The sequence below is a fragment of the Bradysia coprophila genome, unplaced genomic scaffold, assembly GCF_014529535.1.
Source record: "Bradysia coprophila strain Holo2 unplaced genomic scaffold, BU_Bcop_v1 contig_94, whole genome shotgun sequence".
Classification (NCBI taxonomy): Eukaryota; Metazoa; Arthropoda; class Insecta; order Diptera; family Sciaridae; genus Bradysia; species Bradysia coprophila.
In genome coordinates, this window is record NW_023504022.1 from 4,133,447 (window position 1) to 4,155,746 (window position 22,300).

General features: G+C 34.8%; 2 long non-coding RNA genes across 2 annotated transcripts; one reads left to right on the forward strand and one right to left on the reverse strand.

Moving 5' to 3' along the window:
• Window positions 1–9,750: 9,750 nt before the first annotated feature.
• On the reverse strand, window positions 9,751–21,038 carry LOC119085016. The gene is made up of 3 exons (XR_005089203.1): window positions 21,028–21,038; window positions 16,038–16,043; window positions 9,751–9,861 (listed from the first exon to the last, which is right to left on the reverse strand). It is a non-coding gene; the product is annotated as an uncharacterized LOC119085016 (long non-coding RNA).
• LOC119085015 lies at window positions 14,024–16,595 on the forward strand. Its single transcript, XR_005089202.1, has 4 exons — window positions 14,024–14,539; window positions 14,618–14,923; window positions 15,339–15,507; window positions 16,510–16,595. It is a non-coding gene; the product is annotated as an uncharacterized LOC119085015 (long non-coding RNA).
• Window positions 21,039–22,300: the final 1,262 nt, after the last annotated feature.

Here is a 22,300-nt window from a genome sequence, read left to right on the forward strand (position 1 = left end):
ATTACAGGGAAATATGTTATAAAGCAAAAGAAGAAGAAAAAACCTCGAATGTGTGACTCTCGCATTCGATGTGAGTGTTTTTCGCGAGTGAAGAGAGTTTTTTTTTTAAATGAACCCAAAAAAGAATACAAAAATTTTTTGTTGTAATAAAACAAGTTTTTTAACGTTGATTCGCTTGACAACATAAAATGTTCAACGATTGGCGCGCGCGTTGGATAAAAAGCCCCGGTATGCAAATAGACTCCGCCTGAATGTCTGTTTGGAAAACGATGTGTATTAATGTTCAACGAGAAGACAACGCGGTGAGTATGAAGTACCTCGCGAAAGCGAGACATAAACACAATCATAATCACAGTCACAGAGGGGAGACACACATTCATTTATACTTTGAAATTGTCGATATGAATGTATGGATTATTGCATAAATTAGGCGCACACAGACAATGCAAACCGGCATTTTTCTTCAATTCCCTGCATCGTTATTTACTATCACCATGAATGTTGAGACTATCGTCTCGTTGATGTTGTACACACAGCGAGTATTTAATTTGCAACAAATAATCGGGGAAGTTTTTAATTATTTTAAATTGGAAAAATAATGGATTCACGTAGGTGTGAATTTGGAAGCTCCTTTGAACGGTAGCTCTTTCCAAAACGATAACTTTACAATCAGAACTATTGACGAGTTGTAAGGCAAATCAATTCTTCCAATATCCCAATGTATGCAAACAACATCAGTTATTGTCATACATTTTGTCATAAACATATTCAAATTTGTGCACATGCGATTTACAAGCACATACACCAAGGAAATGACTTGCTTTCAAGCTTAAGAACTCCGCACAAGAACCAAAAACTTACATAACTTTTGTGTTGTATTATATAGAGCATCTGGCCGTATTTTGCCTAGTACAGTAAATTCGCATACATATTATGTATTACTTTCGCCGTCGTCTCGATATCTATATACGATTCTTTGGTTGGATTTATTACATGCATGGCATACATTACAAATATAAAGAGGAGTTCCTGCAGATACAGAGGAAACTATCAGGAAGCTTAGTCGCACAAGAATGCTTTTAAGAATGTGAATTATTCTCTTAGATGGTTACAGCGAGAAGATCGAAGGCCAGTTAATTATAACCTGCCACCGAATGTTTTCATAATTGATTTTAACAGATCCAATGCAAGGTAAAATAACTGGTCCAAATTAGATTTCATTCATAACAGCCTATAAACTATTAGAGGAGAGTTTGGATAGCAGTTAACTATAGTTTGCCTTGGTTAGGGGTACTTGTCATTGCATATTTTCAAAATTTTGACATATACTCCAAAGCAAGTTAAAATTACTGGTCCAAATTAAAGTTCGCTCTCATCTTAACAGTCTATCCAGTTTTGTATAACAATACATGGTCTCGACATTAAAGAAATTTTTTTTGAATTTGACGCCCAAAACGAAACTGCAGGTAAGAGTAAGGAAGATGTTAGCAGTAAAGCCACCCTGGTCCATCTACATTTTCTCTTTCCTCTACAAAAGAAGTTGCATAAAAAAAGGAACTAGTGTGATTTTACTGAACACTGTGACTGAAAATATTTTTACTTTTTTCGCCCTGGGTAATGGGTCATTACTTCATTAACATGAGCTTTAAAATTCATTGCCTTAATTCATTGGCTTAATGAGCAAAGTAACTTACGTAACTGTTTGGAACTTTGTATTTTGCCTTGTGTGGTTGCATCCCCCGTCTTCAGCTCGAGCTACAAACGCCTCACTTGGCAAAATAAAAAGTTCCAAATAAGGACGTAATCGAATATTTGAAAATATTCCAGCACAAGAATCGGAATATTCCTGGAAAAATACAGAGAGAAAATGGTAGATTACGTCAATGTGATGCATTTTATGCATAAATCTAGAGAAAACTTAACTCGAGCCAACTTTTCATCGCTAGAGCTGATAGTTTTGAAATACTGATCTGCTTCGATTCATTAAAAAGTAAGTCATAAGTTTTAAGTCTAAGTAGTCGACTAAAGTATTCTAAAGGTCTAAAGTAAAAGTTATAAGTTTATAAGTTGTACGCCCCAAAGTGTGATGCGTTTATAAGTGATTAGTGCTTGGATTAGTGAGACAAAAGTCAAAATATAAATTTCATATATATATATATATATATATATATATATGTATGTACATCATCTTAATCACTGACAGGAAATTAAACAGCGGACACAGGTAATGTGCGTCTCCAGGTAATGCAATTTCGTTACAAAATCTGTGAAATCGAAAATAATCTGTGACAGGTAATGCGAAACGTTATCTGTGACTGGTAATGTGCCAAATCAACGGACTTCAAGCAAAAGTGGTACTCTAAATAGGGTACTGAAACTTGACAGTGCTTCATTTCATACAAAAAGTACTCTATTTGGCAGCAGTCATTAATAGCACTTTTGCTTGAAGTGCGTTGGCCAAATGAAATAAAAAAAAATGTTGCACGCGCTGGGGCTCGATCCGATAACCTTCGGATCACCAGCCTAGCGCGTTGTCACTTAGCCATTCAGTACACGATTTTGCATGGCTTATTGTCGTTATAAGCTGAAACATTACCTACGACAGCCAATGTTGATTATCTACCACAGAAAATGCACTTTACCTGTGACAGATAACATTGGTCGGTCACATTCAAGGCTGTATACTTGGGGAGGTCACGCAGATACAGATACGCGGGTTACACACCACAGTTGATGATAAAATGGCCGATTTCATACAAAAATTCACCTACTCTGATGATTCTCGTCGTCTTGATGATGTGGTGAATTTCTTGTATATGTAAAGTCATTAGAAGTGGTGTGTTCCCGCGTATCTAATAAAATGGCGGTCTGCGTGACCTCCCCAAAGTATACAGCTTTGGGTCACATTATCTGCCACAGGTAATTTTTGACAAATTGCCTACTTACAGAACATTTTGGGGCACGTTACAAATCACAGGTAATACATTTCTGTAATGTTATCTGTGGCAGATAACTTTTCCTAACATTACCATCAGTAGGTAATCTTATTGAAAATATTATCTGTCACAGGTAATGCAAAAAAATATTTTTTGCCAGTGATTTTTAATGTGAAAACGCGTAACAGATTTTGGTAGCTAACTTGGCCAGGGTACAATCAAGTTAGCGTTGCCTATTACCAGTAAATTTTCCCATTTTAAATTAAGGGAATTCACGAAGCTGAAATAAGCAGAAATATACGCTGTATATTCCGTATATCTTGTATATCTCGTATATTTCTGTATATCTCGCTTATTTTGACAACTGTCAACAGAAAAATAATTCAATTTCAACTCGATGGATTTTGCTCAAACAAACTGCCATTGCTTAGCGCGCGATCTCAGGAACCTGGAAACGTAATTAGTTTTTAAATCGGTTTAATATTTACCGAGCGATAAGACTTTGAAATCATGATGTGATCAGTATCAAAAAAAAACTTTTCCAAAGTCTTATCGCTCGGTAAATATTAGACCGATTGAAATACTAATTACGTTTCCAGGTTCCTGAGATCGCGCGCTAAGCAATGGCAGTTTGTTTGAGCAAAATCCATCGAGTTGAAATTGAATTATTTTTCTGTTGACAGTTGTCAAAATAAGCGAGATATACAGAAATATACGAGATATACAAGATATACGGAATATACAGATTTATATTTTGACTTTTGTCTCACTAATCACTTATCAACACATCACACTTTGGGACGTGAAACTTATAAACTTTTGACCTATAAACTTATGAACATATAACTTTTACTTTATAAGTAGTCGACTTATAACTTATGACTTATGACTTATAACCACGTGACTTATAACTTATAAGTGACTGACTTATAACTTATAAATTTGGATTTATACGTCGACTTATAATTATATGTTATTTGCGCAAACTCTCTATTATTTCTTTTTTCCACACCATCTATACGAGACATTCATCTGTTATTGATAACGACGACAAAAATAATGACCAGCTCTGGGTAATATGGTCCGCTGTATAGTAAAATGCATGTTAAAAAAATCGAAGTACCAGATTTGAATTGAACCAATGAAAAATACTTTCATCTATGGAAGTAATAGACCCGATAATAATACTTGTCATATTCTTGCAGTCTGTAACAGTTTAAAGTACTAGATTTTGCAATCATTCTTTACAATGTCTACTTTTTCAAGTAAATCCCACATCAAGTATTTATAAAAGTAAGTCTAAAACACATTGGGTTGATCTTGTTGGAGTTATCAGATAGGATCAATGTTTCTAACATAGTTTTTGCAGATTCTGATGCAGTCTTGTTAGTGTTAGTGTAAATATGTAATGTATAACATCCGAGATAAGAGACCAAAGGTGTCAACGAAAATTAAGAATTATACGAATTTTTAACATAACCAGAATGTTTTCGTGCCATCGGTGTAGAAACAGTTGTTCTCCAAAATGTAACAAAAAATATTCCAAAATTCAAAGATAATCAGAAAATTCCACTGTATTGCATTTCCAACACTATATCACGTTCTACCTCCTGTTTCCTCGTGAGTAATTTTTCGGTATTTTCAATTACTGCACCATAAATTACAAATAATCGCCCGTAATTTGTGATATTAAAATTAAAATTGATTGTGATTATGATAATATGTAAATTGAATTAAATAACTAATAAAATGTAATTTTAAAGTGCAGTGAACGCACTGAAGGAAAACACAATGGCACAAAAAACGTAATGAAAATAAATAAATGAAAAAAAAAATGCAAAACAAACGCACAGCATTTGGTTACGGATGTCTTGAAAACCGGTGAAAAGAAATTAAAATTGGTGCGTTTAAGCATGTGAGCTCATTTAATCGTAAATGCAATAAACATTATGAGCGTAACGTTTCGTAAAAATCATTTTTGTTTTATTGACAAATTAAATATAATTTTTTGTTTGATAGTTTTATGGATTGAATTCATTAACCATCCAGATGCGAACAGTTACAGTACGTATTCTCTAGAAAATTCAATTAAATTCACATTTTAACAGAAAATTATACCGTCATGGAAATTTGATCGTTTCATCAGATTGTTGTCTAGAGAGATCCTGAGCGGTGATATTCATGCGTCTGTATTTTAGTTTTATTAAAGTGCGAGGTAAAGCGTTAAATTGCTTTATCGTTAAATTATCGTTTTTGTTATTCATACAACAATTTATGATTCTTATTATTCATCTGTAGTAAAGGGCACGAGTATTGCGATATATACAATCGCTGAATCTGTTAGTTTTTAGAGTTTCATAACAAATCTTTTACTTCACTTTATTTAACATACATTTTGCTATAAAAAAACCCCTACCATGAGTCTGCTTACATATTACAGTAATTGTTTCCAATAACAGATGTGATAATCAGGTAGATTTCATATCCTGTCAAAGTAGGTCCATAGTCGAACCGACCAAAATCAATTATTCCTATGAAAATCACACAAAAAATGTTTGTCACAAAATGTACACTATGAATAAAAATGGATGGATGAAGAATTAAATAAACGTATGAAAATAGAAAATACCGGAGTAATAATCTAGTGGTCCTTTGTATATTAAAAAAAGCAATACATAGCGAAGCGAGTGTTTTAGTATAGAAATTTTCGAAAAACAATTTTCTACGAACCGTGAAAGACTCGAATTTGCTTGTCTGTTAAAACTTCACGAATTATATATATAGCCTGGAAATTAGGAACAAAATTACGTAAAAATTGTGTTTTCGACATGAAAACCGAAATATTTGTTATTGTGAGAATTGGTGGGCAAAATTGGTGGGAAAAATAGCGCGAAGAGTTCGAACTTTTTGGGGATGAAGTTGGAAACTTTCAGAGTCTGGAAGTGTAGTTAAAACATAGCTAACGCCGACCCGTACGAAACACCTATTCGTGTCAAAAGCCTTTAAAATCACTTACATTATCCACTCTTTGCCTTGTTATCATATACAAATAAATTGCCAGAGGCAACATAGACAGCCCCGTACGAAGACAAATTTCATAAATTCCTATTTAAACAGCTATGTACCGCTTTATTTACCTATATTTCACTATAAATAAACATTTCACAGAGGAATATATGCCTGTATATAGCTCAATATAGCTGTACATAGATATATATAGATGTCCATATATGGAATGCCTGAAACACCCCACTCACATAACCAATCACTTCTACGTTAACAGAAACTCTCTAAGTACCATTTTTCCCAGGATATATCACTTTTAATAAAATCCAATATGGCCGCCGGCAGCCATTTTGTTAGGAGACCGGAAATTGTACCGACGCTTTACATTCGTTAATACCTTTCAAACAAAAAAAAAATCATGAAATTCGGTCAAAATTTACTCGAGATATTGTCAAAATACACCACGTTCACTGTACTTCCGAGTAGCCAGATAAGAGCTCACTGCAAGAGACCTAGCTCACGCTCAGGAGAACATAATTTCATAAAAAAAAATTTCCCTGATTGGTACGGTCAATACCTATCTAATAAAGCTAAAACAGACGAAATATGTTCAAATGTGGCTGACCTACAAGCAAAAACTGCTTGCCGCCCTGTGCCTGTTTCACACCAAGGGGTCTAACTCACGAGTCGGTCATCCGATTTCCATAAACTTTTTTTTTGTCGATCGGTATTGTAAGTACCTTTTATTTGACGTATCACTGACAAGTGTAGTGCTTAAATGTCTGGAGATATCGTCGAAAAACACTTAGGCACTTATTGGGCCCCAGCTCCGGAGAGGTCGATCCGAAATCACCCATCTTCGAACTTAGCCTGTCTTTTGACATTACCAAACGAGGAAAAAAAGAATTTTTAAAATCGGATGCGTTTTACTCAAGTTAGAGAACCCACAGACAGACGGACACAATAGGTTTCCCCTTACTCCCCTTACAATTCGACGTGTTACAAACGTATGCGTAAACCTATAAGACCCCAGTACTTCGTACGGGTCTAAAAAGAGTGGTTTCTTCTCATGGACTAATAAATATGGAAAAGGTTTTCGTGAAAAAAGAGTTTTGAATTCTACAATCTTGACAAAATTCATAAAAAACACTTAAAAGTTGAGACCTTTTTTATTCTCCTTAGCTATACAATACAGTCTAAGGTAACACCTAGGTATAGTGGCTAAAATTGAAATAGTCAGTCCTCAAAGAATTGTCTCATAAACTTTTTTTGCTTATCCATAAATGTTCATTTTACAGGAAGTTTCATTTTCAAAAATGTACTATACACGTCTTTTAGAGCTTGTGAATTTTCAGAAATGTTTGTGATTTAAACAGTTCAATCTTCTCAAATATTTATCTAGCTTCGTAGACAATTACATCTAATCCAAGAGTTAAAATTTACTGGCTAAAAGTTTAAACCTTTTAAGAGTTGTAGTACATCCCCATAAAATACTATGTTAAGCAGAACTAGCGACAGCTGATGAGCATTGTCATGTTGTTGATTTGCTTTGTGTTTATTGAGTACCAAACTATAAATATAGGACATTACTGCTGTATATAAGAGACGTGTACGTATACGAGAGCTTGCGCGAGTATTAGTACGAGTCTCTTATATACAGCCTTATATCAGTGAGGTATTTTATCGCAGTAGGCAAACATCTCTTTTTCTAGTGGTATAATTTTGCTTGCAAAACCTTTAGCTCTCTAGGGTAAATTTGTTTACGTCGTGTATATAGCGCACAATACAAACACACCGTATGCGATAAAAAATCATACTAACAATACAACTGACGCAAAAGCAGCTGTTGCTAGTTATGCATAATCGAAATATTTTAAGGACTTCTGTTTCATGGGTAACCGATTTCAATTTTTAAGAGATATCAAAACATTCATTAACCTGTCACATACGGCTATTCATCTGTTATTGAACAAGGCGACAAAAGTAATTACAAGTTCTGGGTAATATGTGCCTTTAAAACAGTAAAATGCATGTTAAATAAATTGAAGTACCAGATTTGAAATCAACAGATTAAAAATACTTCAATCGATGGGAGTAGTAGACCAGATAATAATACTGGTCATATGCTTGCTGTCTGTAACCGGTTAAAGAAAATTCCTCATTTTCTTGTAGAAACTAAAGAAGTTTATGCCAATTTGAGACGTATTACGGAAAATCTATTATGAATGAGCATATGCTCTGCGATTTAAGTAGATCATTTTATAGAATTCAAGAGACTGATATAGTACTGTTGCGGAAGCATACTGAACGAACAGTTGACATCGTATGCCGAATGAATTGATTAAAGGAAACAAAAGGTGGGGTGAGCAGCATTCATGGCCTTACTATTTTAATTTGAAAGAAAAATAAGAGTTGAGCTGTCGATTTGCAAAATTTATTCGATGGCAAAGTCTCATCAATTATTTGTTGTTTGTTTCTTTTCGGTAATAAGAAAACCTCCTGACACAAAACTAATATTCGACCCCATTTCGTTCATTTGTCTAATTTGACGATGACAATTGACAATAAATTATATGCGTGCTCATATTATGCTTAATTTCATAGCCAAATTATGCAAATAAAATTACTTTTTAAATGTAGGAAAAAGACTAAACAAAAAATTAAAGACCAACTTGATGACGACGATTATAATCGGAATAAATTTTTATATAAATTTTCCTCATTAAAACGAACAATAAATAATACCCCTGATGCACGCACATAATAAAATTAATTTTTTTTTCTCTCTCTCGTTTTTAAACAAAACAATGAATAAAAAAAATAAAATAATAAAAAAAACTCGAAAATGAATGAATTTGAGAGATGTCAACACACAACAAATTAATTTAATTGTTTACAAAACGGAAAAAATGAATAAATGAATAACAACGAAAAATTGTCTGTGTTTGGTTTTTAGTAGATGGAAGCCTCGCATACCCATAAACATTTAAACTGCTGGCCGAGTTGATGAATGGCATCAACAAAAATTAAAATTTTCGACTGTTGTTTTGTTTAAAATAGTTAATCAAAAATGCAACACAAAAATTATTCAAACATTCAAAGGGCGTGTAATTTCCGTTTAATTCTTCAAACACCACATTATCGTTTGGTATTTTTTTATCGATGCTTAACATCTCTATGGGCGAGCGGCTACTGTATGTGAACGAAAAAAAAAACATTTTACGGTTTCTCAACCAGAAGTTCTCCATATATATACGAAGAGATATATAGCATGTCTGTGTTTATACATATGAGAATATACTCTTCATGAAGCTATGAAACCAACAGTTTCGTACATAGACCAAATGCACGACGAGAATTTCAATATGCTAAATGTCTTCAGTTGTCTTAACTTTCCCGACTCAATATTGGTAATAACCTATTTACATGATGAGTTACTTGCTTGATTAATTTCATGAGTAATATGGAATCGACGGTTAATCAACTAAAAATATTAGTTGCGGCATAAGTAATTCATTGCATGTGGGATCAATTTTGAAGTCACACGTATGGATTGAAGCAACAAGCAAAATTGATCCCGAATTAATGAATTACTTCACGCATGGTAATAATCGAACGTTATTAGTTTTGGGTTGAGCGTTAAAAATAATTCCATTTACCAATATTTCCATCTAATTGGTACCAATTTGATGATCATTACGGTAGCGAGAATTAAAATATTTGTAAATATCAAAAGATATTGGTCGAATATAATTTCCCATTACTTCACAGCATGTAATGTTAGATACCTTACTTGGCAATGGTGTGGATGATGGAAATGGTATTTCTTGTGTGTTTACCGACCTCGGTTACGCCTCGATCGACAAATTTCACACAAGAAGTATAATTTCCATCATTTGTCACATTGATAAGGAATGTACTAGATTACATTGGATGCTGGGAAAGTAATTCTTTTACATGAGGTAACAATGGGTTGTGATGGAAGTTACAGATTTACTTGCAAAAATTGACTCCAGCGCCAACTTTGTAATTTTCTTTCTCGAAATTCACACGTAATTTCTACTCAAACGGGAATAATTTTGTAATTTTACTTAAAAAATACAAACTCTACTACCGAGTCAAAACATAAACAACCAGAATACATGTCTTATTTACGAGCGTCATATACCTTGATCGCAATTCTTCTTCTTCTTCTTAGAATGGCGGAAATCACAACCCATTTTGTGATAAAGGCAAACTCAAGAGAGCTTTTTTTGAGCAACAACCGCGACAGCAGTAGTTGTCTTCTCGTCAAGTGTTTATCCGAACCTAGGTGAGGTACCAACCTATCGAAAAACGGTTATCAAAGCAGGTTGAACACATCAATATCACAACGTTTTTCCAAATTAATGATAACATACAATGTATTTTAGTTTATTTCTCGTGTGCTCTCGGCCTAATGAGAAATTTGCAAAAATCAACATTTCTCACAACCTTGACGACTAAAAGGAATGGTTTTTTGTTGAACTATTATTTTGTTTCTTACATACAAATGACTATTAACAAGAGACTAGTTTTGCCTGTGTCTCTTTTTGTAGTAATTTCAGTTATGCCTATTTAATCAATTTTTCCTCCCTATTTCCATCTACCTTTCGCCTCGTATCTCTTCAAGATCATTTTATTCCCAAAATTGCAAAAAAAATATATTTCCATGTTGAACACATTTCACATTTGAAAGTGCATGCCATAACTGAACAATATTTGATTTTCATAATATTCTCCATTCAACGCTGACAATGAAACCCTCACACCACCCATTTCAAATAATAATACAATCATACCGTCCCCCCAACGTGAAAGTCCACGTAATTTCTCCCGATACCTTTTTCATTGCTACATTCAACTCTTTCGGAACGCCATTAACACCGTTTCCCCCATTATCCCACAACTCCAAAATTCATAATATTCTCATTATCATAACCCTATTCAAATCACTTTATCACCATAATACCAAATATACATGTTCCATAAACCATTCCATTTTCAGCATAACATCAAAAATAATCATGGATGGATAATTGCACGTACGTCATTTCATTGACATCGCCCACACCATCGACACTTTCGACTCTCTGTGTTTTAATCTCATCATCTTTAATAAACATTAAAATTCATAACACCAGATCATCGTTGATTTAACCCTTTGTATTTGTGTAGTAATTACGGAAGAATAATCGTAATTACAGCGAGAGAGACTGACTTGTTAAAATAAATATTCTTCGGTGAGTTTCATGGTTAGTTGCGTGTGCTGTACTGGGGATGTTGGCTAACTAAGTGAGTTTTCTCTTATGAGTTGAGTTTTGTCGGTGTCGAGTGTATTATATATAGAGTCAATTCATATTTCAGTTTGTATTACCATTGGGGAGACTTGCAGACTGAACACAATTTTCACAGTCATTTCAATGGAAATATTTAAATGAGTTTTGTTCAGCTACTACGTCGGAAAAATGATTTTGATGATTAACTAACGAGGGTCATTCGTTCCGTTCAAGCTCGGAAGTGTTAGGATAATTAAAACAATATGTAGATGATGAATGGAAATTTGATATGGCTGAATGTAACAACGAATCGCACGTGAGAGGAGTGGGAGAAATAGCGTTGTCGGTGACTTAAACTGACGACTGACAAATTTAGAGCGGGGGTTAATCAAATTCTGATTTTTTTTAGTTCTTCAAATCAAAAGTTATGCAAAGACTCATATAGTAGGAAGCTTGACCACTGTGGAAAGAGAAAATTAAATACATCTTTCGACGTTTAACATTAATATGCAGTTCAAAAATACCATTTCTCATAAGTTTACGGCGGTAGTGGTACTTGATACAATGCTCTAAAAATACTATATCAATTTTCACACGAACAAGTCTAGTGAATCATAATCGAAATGAAATTCCGACTCATCACTATCCTTGCAGACTCGTGGCGATCTGTGGTTACACCACGAAAAAAGCTAAACAAGCAGGAAAGATTAGAGCCAAAAAACCAAAAGAACCAATTCGTAAAAAATGAGCACATAAATGCAACTAAAATTGTTTTTTCTTCCAAATCACAATTTGTTGCAAATTAAAAATCCATTTTGATAGCATCAACATAGCTGCATCAACCGCAATAAAATAATAAAACGAATGAAAGATTGAAATTCGGCGACAAGAAATTAAAGCACACGTTAGCGTTTATTGCCCCAAAGCAAAACTGAATCAGTTACAGAAAAAAATACTCAAAATCGTCGGTCTTAAAAAAATCAACATAATAAAAAAAATGCTTACACTATTATCCAGAGCCGTATTAGCTCAAGAAAGTCCTTTGTTGTCTAGCGGCCAGAAAATGCGTCATTACTGTCTTGCGTGACCGTGCCCGGTTTTTTCGTATTTTCTGGTCACAAGACAACAAAGTACCGTACTGTCTTGCTGGCAATTTTTTTGTTGAGGCGTGTGATAAAAATTCCTCGCCTTGAGCTCGAAATACAACTCGCTTACACCCCTTCACAAAAAATGTCCCAGCAAGACAGTAATGTGTTATTGAAGCGCCCATATCACTCATTTGTAAAGGGCTTACAAATCAAAAATTTTAATACATAAATCCAAAGGGAACTTAAGGCATTGCCCGAATTGACAATATTGCCAGTTCGAGCCTGCTATTATCCATTTTAAAATAAAAAAAAATCTTTGGCTGAAAATAAAATTATGAAAAAAACGAAGCCATGCGTACCGCGCTATAAACTTCGTTTCGTTACAACTACACAACTTTTATACGTGAACCAGATAACCGAGAATATCGCGCACAGTCTCGTAATCATTAAACCACAAAAATTAACACTTTTCCGTTAAGACAATGGAGCTATTAAATTCCTTTATTTGTTTTTCGTGAATTTTTATTTTTTATTTAATTTTTTTTATTAAGAGAACAAGAACTCGCGCGCGCGCGAGTCAAAGAATAAGGCGTTTTTATATGAAACAATATAACATGTTTTATGGACTTACCTATCAAGATAACAGAGCCAGAAAGCACGCAGAGATGTTTAGTTAGAGAACAATTAAAGAGGAGTCTATGGATGCTAAACGTTAGTTTACTGAACAAATGAATTTGAAATCGGGGATTTGGTTGTTTAATAAGCCAACTATGCCTCGTTCGCCATTGTCAAACCTTTAACTTTAACACGTGAAATTTACAAAAAAAAACAAATTTTCGAAAAAATTAATTGATATTCACCAATGCACTTCAAGCAAAAGTGTTTCGAGTGACAGCTGCCAAGAAGACTACTTGGAAGACTACTATTTTCTACGAAAAAAAAATTGGGTAGTCGCAGTATGTTTGGTGGCTGCAACGATGAATTGAGATTGAAATACGATGAATTGGTGTACATATGTCCAGTCTACATTGAGGCGAGATATGAACTTGCACATAAATTTCCTCAGAGTGTATTTGCATACACTTCGAGGCGTGGTTCGGAAGTCATGTTAAGTCGTCGGTGCACTTGGTGTGGTTAGTGGGGTTAGTGGAGGCTCATAACTTATTTATCTTTTGAACAGTTTTCGTTAGTTTAAGGTCAATTTTGTTCTTTATTGACGTCTGTATGCAGAACACTCAATTTCTGAATATGTTTAGGTCGACGACACTAGCCTAGAGTGCCCGAACTTAGAATGGATAATTCAGCAAAATATGTTTTAGGTTAACAGATACAGAGTACAGGATGTATGACATCATTTTTACAACGAATGCTTTCGACCTTCAGCAATTAGAGACAAGCCTTCCTTACATGCCATTTTGTTTTTTGTCGCAACCTAATGTCTGACTCACAATTGAACGACTAGGGTATAAATCTGCAGCAATTGAATGTATTCGGTTCTCCTGAAGCGTTGAGAAGACAACGCATTTACATCTATGAGGAGGAAATGACAACATTTTAACGAGCCACACGAAATTCTCATTGAATCCCTTTCTGATACTTCAGCAAATCTCTGCGTTGAAACATCAATAGAAAGAAGCCCGGTCACTAGTTTGAAATACTGTAGCTTCAAAGTCGATTTACATTGACCGATTACAGCTATGGTATTGTCGCATCTAACGGGTCGAATAATTTTGTCAACCGTTCCTTTAACGGAAAGTCGAAAACAATCTAGTCTTGTCAATTCACATGACACAAACAATTCTTTCTTGCAAATGAACAGTGCTTTTCGTTAAATAAATTCCGTTTTCTGTGATTGTGATTATGTCTAGCGTTTATCCGTTCATATTTGTTTAAATGCCATTGCCGGTCAATTAATCTAGACAAGTATCAGCTCGGGTCGATTTCGATGTTTTTTGTAACGCACCCATTGTAATCGGCTTCTTCGGGATTATCTTCCAAACATGACTTGATTGGAATTATTTGAAATGATTTAATGGAACATTGAGGCTGGGAAAACCGATCAACGAATTTGATCCACACCGATACGTAGTTGAACGTAAAGGGTTCGTAGTGGATCCACCGAGATCCACCATCAACATTTTTAAAATTACCATTTTTCCCATGTATTTGACAATGTTTGCCGTAATGCTTGCTGCAGTTGTGGGACACACAGGTGCGTACAGATCCGTTGCAACAGTTCCATTTCAAAAATGTCTTTTACACATGAACATAAATTCCATCGTGCGCACAGATTGTCATCTTAGCAATTCAGAGCAAACAACGAAACAAATGTCAATTGAATTGATGAATCCGAAGCCGTTACATACAATCAATGTACTAGCCATATCATGCATTTCGCCGTATGACATAGCGTATTGTTTGAATGGTGGCCGATGTTTTAATGTCACATTCGCCACCTATTCAATGCCCAGTTGTGAGTGTGCCACTGGTTTTATGGGCGAGAAATGTGAATACAAATATTTGGATCGATCTTATAATCCTGAGCATTATATGAAAGCGGATGACACTATCACAGCAGAACATTGGTCCAACGTCGGTGAGCACAAGATTGTGTTGTCTTTCGGTAGTATCGTTGGGTCCCGTCCCAGTTGTTTTGTTTCGTTTCGATCACGGCAGCGTAAAATAAACCAGGCAGGAGCGGTTCATTTTCGAAACGTCAAATAAGGGACCTAATACACGGGATGAAAATGAACTCAAATGAACACTGACATAAATTGAATTTGCTTTATTCGCAAAATATCAAGGGCTACTAGATTATTCAGGTCCCTAGTCAAACAAGCGCTCCTGCCTGGTTAACTTTACTCTGTCGTGGTTTCGATGTAAGTTCGATGTAATTTCTTTTAACGTAACAACCTTTCCTTCCAATCAATAAGACCGTAATCTTGTGAACGTCCGTACCGATCCTCTGGATTTAACGCTAAACATTTTCTCATTTCTCTTTTATCTTTCAGAGAAATCTCACAGAAAACCAAGCTCATTCGCCAATATTGCCGGAGAAACGTACGTTGGATCGGGTGCAGTAAAAGGAGTTTCAGCTACTGTTTCGGTTATGCTACTGTCGATGTTGTTACTGCATCTCCTGATATTTGTATTAGTAGCAGTATAAGGATACCATTTGCGGTGAGTAAAGAACGAATTTGTTTTGCAAAGTAGGTCGAGAGCAATGATTATTTGGGCATCGACGTCAACGCTTTTTTTTCTTCTTTGATCAACATCTTGTAGCTTTGATCAACGCACTTCAAGCATGAGTCAGCTGCAGAAGGTATACTATTTTACATGAAAATGTTTTACGTTTGTATGATACACCTTCCAGTTTCAGTACTCTAGTTATTAGAGTACCACTCATGCTTGAAGTGCGTTGCTTTGATAGAGTAATATTAGTCAAACACTTACTCGCACAAATGATGTAACAGAGTCACGCGCAAACATTGATTTCCTCAATTCGTTTTTGTCTACTTGATGTGACTGCAACCTTTCATTTCCTGTTTGAAGAACTTAAAACAGTTCTTGCTGTTTTCCTCTGTCAACTCAACCAATTAAAAATGTGTCACATACTCAGCTCAAGGTTTATGATTTGTTTTGTCAAATTTTGAGTCATTCCTCGAATAATCACTTCTCAATGCTCATCGGGGCATATTCTATTATACGACCAAATTCTAATCCTGGTGTGTGAGTAGGTTACGCAAACCGCGCAAAGAATGTTGGTTAACTGTGTAAGTGCATTTCAATGCTGAACTTCAACTGAACCAAAATTTTGTATGAAATTACAGTATGCAGTTCTGCCGATTTTTTTCGATAACGTCCCCAGCGATCGGCATAACATGCTTAACATCTTCATATACACTGACAAAAAACAGAGTTGAGAATCTCACATGTCACAGAAAACTTTGTCTCCAAGTAACTAGTAATCTGCATTATCTGCCTCAGCTATATTTTTCGCATGTGGCGCTACGGTCGTGACAGCCATTTTAGATTTCCTGAAGGCAAAGTTACCTGCTACCGGTGAAATTTTCTTTCCAACACTTTTTTGCCAGTGTGAACCATTGATCAAAACGATCACAATAAAGATTAATTTGAATTGGTTTGGTTTTTAATCCAAGTTTTCTTCTTCTTCTGTTTCAGTTAAGAGAATTGTAACCAGTACAAAGTTATCGTTTCTATAAATTTAATTTTTTTTTTTCGTAAATAATTTTCTTGAAAAATTTCTATGGTGCACCAGTAAATACGATAAAAGTTGTTGGTTACAACTTACATTTGTTAAAATATAAGATTTATTTAAAAACAAAATTATTTCTAACATTTTGTGATATAATACCGTAGGCCTACGTTAGGTCGGTAAGATTTTTTTTTTTTTGTTATTGCTGATAGGTTTGAATAACAATAAACTTGTTAAGCCAACTAAATAATAATTAAGGGGAAATCTAAGCGAAAAAACGCTTTATGTTGAATTTACGAAAATATTTTCCTTTTTCTTTCTTTTTATGTATCATCTCGGTATGCGCATACCCATAATTTCTTTGTTGTTTAAGAAATTTTGAATTTTCACATTTTATTTTTATTTAGTTTTTGTTAAGCTATTAATTTGTACTCCATAAAATGCTGTAAAAGGAAACTCGTGTGATTACATTGATATAATGTTACCTAAGATGTGTTTGAAATGCCGGTTTTCCGGTGTAAGCTCCGGAGTTGGAAAATCGCAAGAAAATCGAAATCATTACCTTCAGTTAAATACAAAATCAATGACACATTTGCTACACTAGTTTTGGAAGTCATTTACTCCTTTCAGAAAAATTACGCTTAAGTGTGACCAATGATAGTTCCTGGATTGAATTATCAGGTTTATTTATACTGAGGCTGAGGATACATAATTCATTCAAAAAACGACCATTATAGAACAATTCTGCACTGACAAAAAAAGAGTTAAAAATCTTACCTGTTGCAGGTAAGTTTCTCTTCAGGTAACCTACAATAGCTGCCACAGTTGTAGCTCTACATACAAAAAATACAGCTGTGGCAGATAATGTACATTACCTGGAGACAAAGTTACCTGCAACAGGTAAGATTTTCAACTCTTTCTTTTCATCCTGGGAGGATCTTCAGATCTTCGACTTACTGTGGAGCAATGCCTGTTTTAGAGTTACGAGTTGTGAATTCTACTCTTCGAAACTTACAACGTCTAGAGTATCTTGACTCCTAGACTTACATTGGCTCAATCGATTGAATGGATTGCTGCCGAAGAGCCTATAAGAAGACCTCATTACCTTACGAAATTTACTGCTACCCAATACTCTCTCTATCAAACAAACTCTCAGCTTTTTGTGGCACATGCAAACCTTATTTCTTTGTATTCTACATTTTGATTGACAACGTTGCTGTAATCATGTAAATTCCGAAGACTACTCGATTTTTAGCCCACCTTAATAAAAGTGGTTTGTTTGCTAGAGAGAGTATTGCTGATACTTAATAGAGAACTATTTTGTATGAAATCAAAGGATATCAACACTTAGCCTTTGATGAAATGGTTTTTCTTGCATTTTTCTGCAGTTGTGTGACTGTGACACACTGTCAATTTTCAATACACTATTTAGAGTACCACTCTTGCTTGAAGTGCGTTGCTCCTATACTTCTACTTTGCTCAATATCGATTAATTGGATTTGTGTGCCTAAAAGAGGAATTTACCTTACGAAATACGCTACATTTTCACAACTCAGCGAAAACTGTACACTGTAGATGACTTTGTTGTCTTTGATGACGTTGTATGAAACTTGGTGCAAAAGGTTTTATTAGGCAGAAGATGTGTATTGCATCTAATAAACCACTTTGCGTCATTTCGTGTATTGTAACAATTGGACAGAGGCTCGAGTTACATGTCTAGTACTTAATCATTGCCTAATTTTCAGAATTAAATTCACAAAATTCACAGAGTTTTTGTTTATTTTTGGCAAATCTACATTCTACTAATTAGGCCCTGTAATTTGTACTCTGTTGCATAAATTACTATTGAAGGAAACCGCTATCTCGATCATTAAAATCAATATTTCATAATATTAGTCCCACCCGACCACTAAGTCAATCAAAAATAGTTAAAGCCTCACCAATCATATCCATTACAGCACCCCTACACTCACCCACTAAATATATATCTTGATGGTGTACATATAACATCATCCACTCAAGGAAATTCTTTCCCACAGAAATCTTAATTAAAATTGCTTCGAGTTCCAAATAATTCAACATGAGAGTAGAATGGGCATTTGAAATAAATTATTTAATTTATTTTTGTTTTCGATGCTTTGTGCTCAATTATCTTTGTCACATTCATCAGTGATTTGTTTGTTAACAGTGGTATATAATGGCCGATGTGTTATATGTTGTCTGCGTCTGTATAGATGGTGTATATGGCTTTTAAACGACAAAATCCAACAAATCGTCACATCATTATATTATTATCAACTAATTGGTGCTCTTGATTCTAATTGACAAAGTATATTCAATTACAACAGGAAGTATGAGATTTATTCATCTCTATTCATGTATTTATTACGTAAAATATTAATTTTAATTAAGCTTTAAACACCCAACTGATTACGGCTGTGTGTTTTTTCAGTGTCATGTGTGTATATAAAACGGGCTCGTAACAATGTCCATCACTAATAGTGGCGTGGATTTGTTGAGTGTTCGGGAAAAATTATTAATTTTATTTTTGTTAGTTGATCTAAATGGAACTTAAATGTATAAAATGTACGTCAGCATGTATTACTCGTTCGTGGATGTGATATGGAGTCGTTAGCTTTGATTAATTTATTGTTGTTTATCACTTTTGTGCTGGCATACATATTCAACGAGAGTGTGCTCATATCGGATGTTTGTGCCGGCACATCACAAGGAGCCCCGCTGATGACCATGTCAGCAAAAAATTTTTTTTTTTTACAATTTCAAATAACTCACCGACGACGACAAACTTATCAAATAAATTTCAATTTCAACACCCTCTTAATCACCGACCATAAACCTATTTCAGCATTGCCTCTAATCTTCAGGTGTTTTTCAATATGTTTGCTGTGCTGTTGTTGTTGTTGTTACATTACAATTGCTGTGTTTAGTAGATATTTTCTTTCACCGAAACAAATGGTACACACACAATAACATCGGTTAGGGTGAGGGACTGAGGGACGTTGGTTTTCGTTCTGCTTTTTGTGTCTTTCTGTTCCGACATACATATATATGGCATATGTGTATAGATGTCCTGATGGTCAATAAAGTAGTGTTTATCTTTCTGCACGATTGCATTACTAATTGCCGAAAAGTGACCAATAAATTGGATTAAGTCTTCCGTATCCGATATACACTTCCCTCACTTTTTCTTTCCCATTGCAGTTGTAGGTCTATTTGGTGTGTTGTATATAACTATATTAGATGGATGGAGTCTATTAGAACTTGTCATAATATCTCAGCAACAGTAACGTCTCACGTATTCATCGCGATTTTGTTTTTTTTTTCGATTTTAATATAATTTGCGTCGAGACATGAACCTAAGTTACAGATTTTCTCACTCCTCTTCGGTTCTCTTTTGGATTAAGGACCTTAGCTGTCTGTCTTCGAGCCAGTCTTCTAATATCTTCGAAAGTGACAGTAATATTGCTTAATGGTAACCCTTAAACCATTGACTGTACTAACGACATGCTATTTCAACCGCAACCAGTGTAGCCATTCATATTATACAAGAACTTAATGAAAATTATTGTCAATTGGATACAGAACATAGGATACGGGTTGTTATATGTATCACATCCTCCAAGCTGCACTAAATCTCTGACACGGACAAAATAAATAAGGAAAACTGTCACCACCGGAAAATATGTTATTAAAACCCAAACACATGAGTCCCGAAGACGTGCGAGATACAAACAACATTATAACACACAATTTTCCATATTAATTTTCCCGAAAATATTAGCACAATCTACAACAGATTAGAGGACGAAAATAAATAAAACAATCAACCCGACACAAAGGGAAGGGGGCGACAGGAGAGCGTATCGTCGCACAGATCTTGTACGCGGAGAAAATTATTATTGAATCGGTTTATTATATGGCAATAATGGTGGGTATATTTTTGGCCATTAGAGAGCTTAAGGTGTTTGGTTTCGGTGCTAAAGCTCAATTTATATTACATAATACAACATCCCATTACATATACAAGAGAAGCGATTTTACCGTGGCGTGATAAAAATGTTTCTGTAACTGACGTCGTTAAGCACATTTAATTGATATATTAACGGGAGAGCGAGAGGTAAATGAGATTGCATATGTACGTTGTGGGGTCTGTTACTAAATGAAATTATTTTGATTTGTTGTTTGTTGACTAGAACAGTGATTTCAATGGTTAGTAGCGAAATAGGTTTATCGTTTAATGTCGAAGTTTAACGTAAGAAATTAAACGACAAAATGCTTGTATCGAAGAGTTAAACTGGTTAAGATGAGTACACAGTAAAAGAAAGCTTGGAAATGAACATTGATCCTACATATTGAAAGTTGATTGGATTCAAAATTCGTGCGACGCTTTCTTTGTCAACTACCCTCCAAATCATTAAATAATAACTATCTTATTAGCTTCAAAAGAAGCAGAACTTTTTAACAACTGATGTAATCTCTGGGTGAATTGTATACCAAAACTGGTGCTTAAAGCTACTACTCATATGAATGACCGTTTACACATAGTTTGTATGAATGGTTATGCGTCGATGCAATGTAATTCACTAAAAGACGAGAACTTTTTTCAATGCACTTATGTTTAATATATCCCTTGTAAGTTTGACCAACATCACCAATTTAGACAAATGATGAATTTCACTATCGCACAACACTTAACCAAGATAGCATCGAGAAACGGTGGACATTCACAACTGTCTGTAGCGTCTGTAGCTTCAACAAGAATAGACCGGCTAGAAGCCTAGTGAGGTCTTTTTTCTTTCTCTCAATTTTCTCACTTCTCGAGATACCAACTACCAAATACGTGAGTTATAAATAGGCAAGCAGGGAGAATAGTTTCTTCAGTCGATATCCAGCTGTTGAACAGTAAACATCGCCACCATCGTTCTATCAGTATCGTAGTCAACTACCAATTTAGTATTCAACTACCATTTTGGTATTCAACTACCAGTTTGGTAGTCAACTACCAAATTATCGAATTATAAAGAGGCAAGCAGCCTAAATAATTTCATCAATCGGTGTGCAGCTCTCAAACAGTCAACATCTCTACCACCTCTCTATCAGTATGGTACTATGGTAGTCAACTACCAGTTTGGTAAGCAACTACCAGTTTGGTAGTCAACTACCAAAAATTCAAGCTTTAAATAGGCAAGAAGGCAGAATAATTTTGTCAGTTGGTGCGCAGCTCTCGAATAGTAAACATCTCTGCCGAAAATTACGTTTGGTAGTCAATTATAATATTTACAGTCAGCTACCAACTACAAAATTTTAGAATTGCAATGTTAACTGTGAGCTATCGGTTATCAGATAACAAATAATTATTATTTGCCTGGTGTTGATATGCTCACAGTGACTTTGCAATTTTGAATTTCAGCTGGCAGCTACCAAAACTATCAACTACCAAAACTACCACCTACCAAATTTTCGTTTTATAAATCGGCAAGCAGGTAGAATAATTTCGTCAGTCGGTGCGTAGTTCTCGAATAGTAAACATCTCTGCCGAAAATTACGTTCGGTTGTCAGCTACCAACTACCAAATTTTCGAATTGCAATGCCAACTGCGAGCGATCAGATAACAAATAATTATTATTTGCCTGGTGTTGATTTGCTCATAGTAGAATTGCAATTTTGAATCAAGGCTGTTATTGTCTCATTTTTGAATAGTGACACAGACACATGGACAGACAGACAGACAGACAG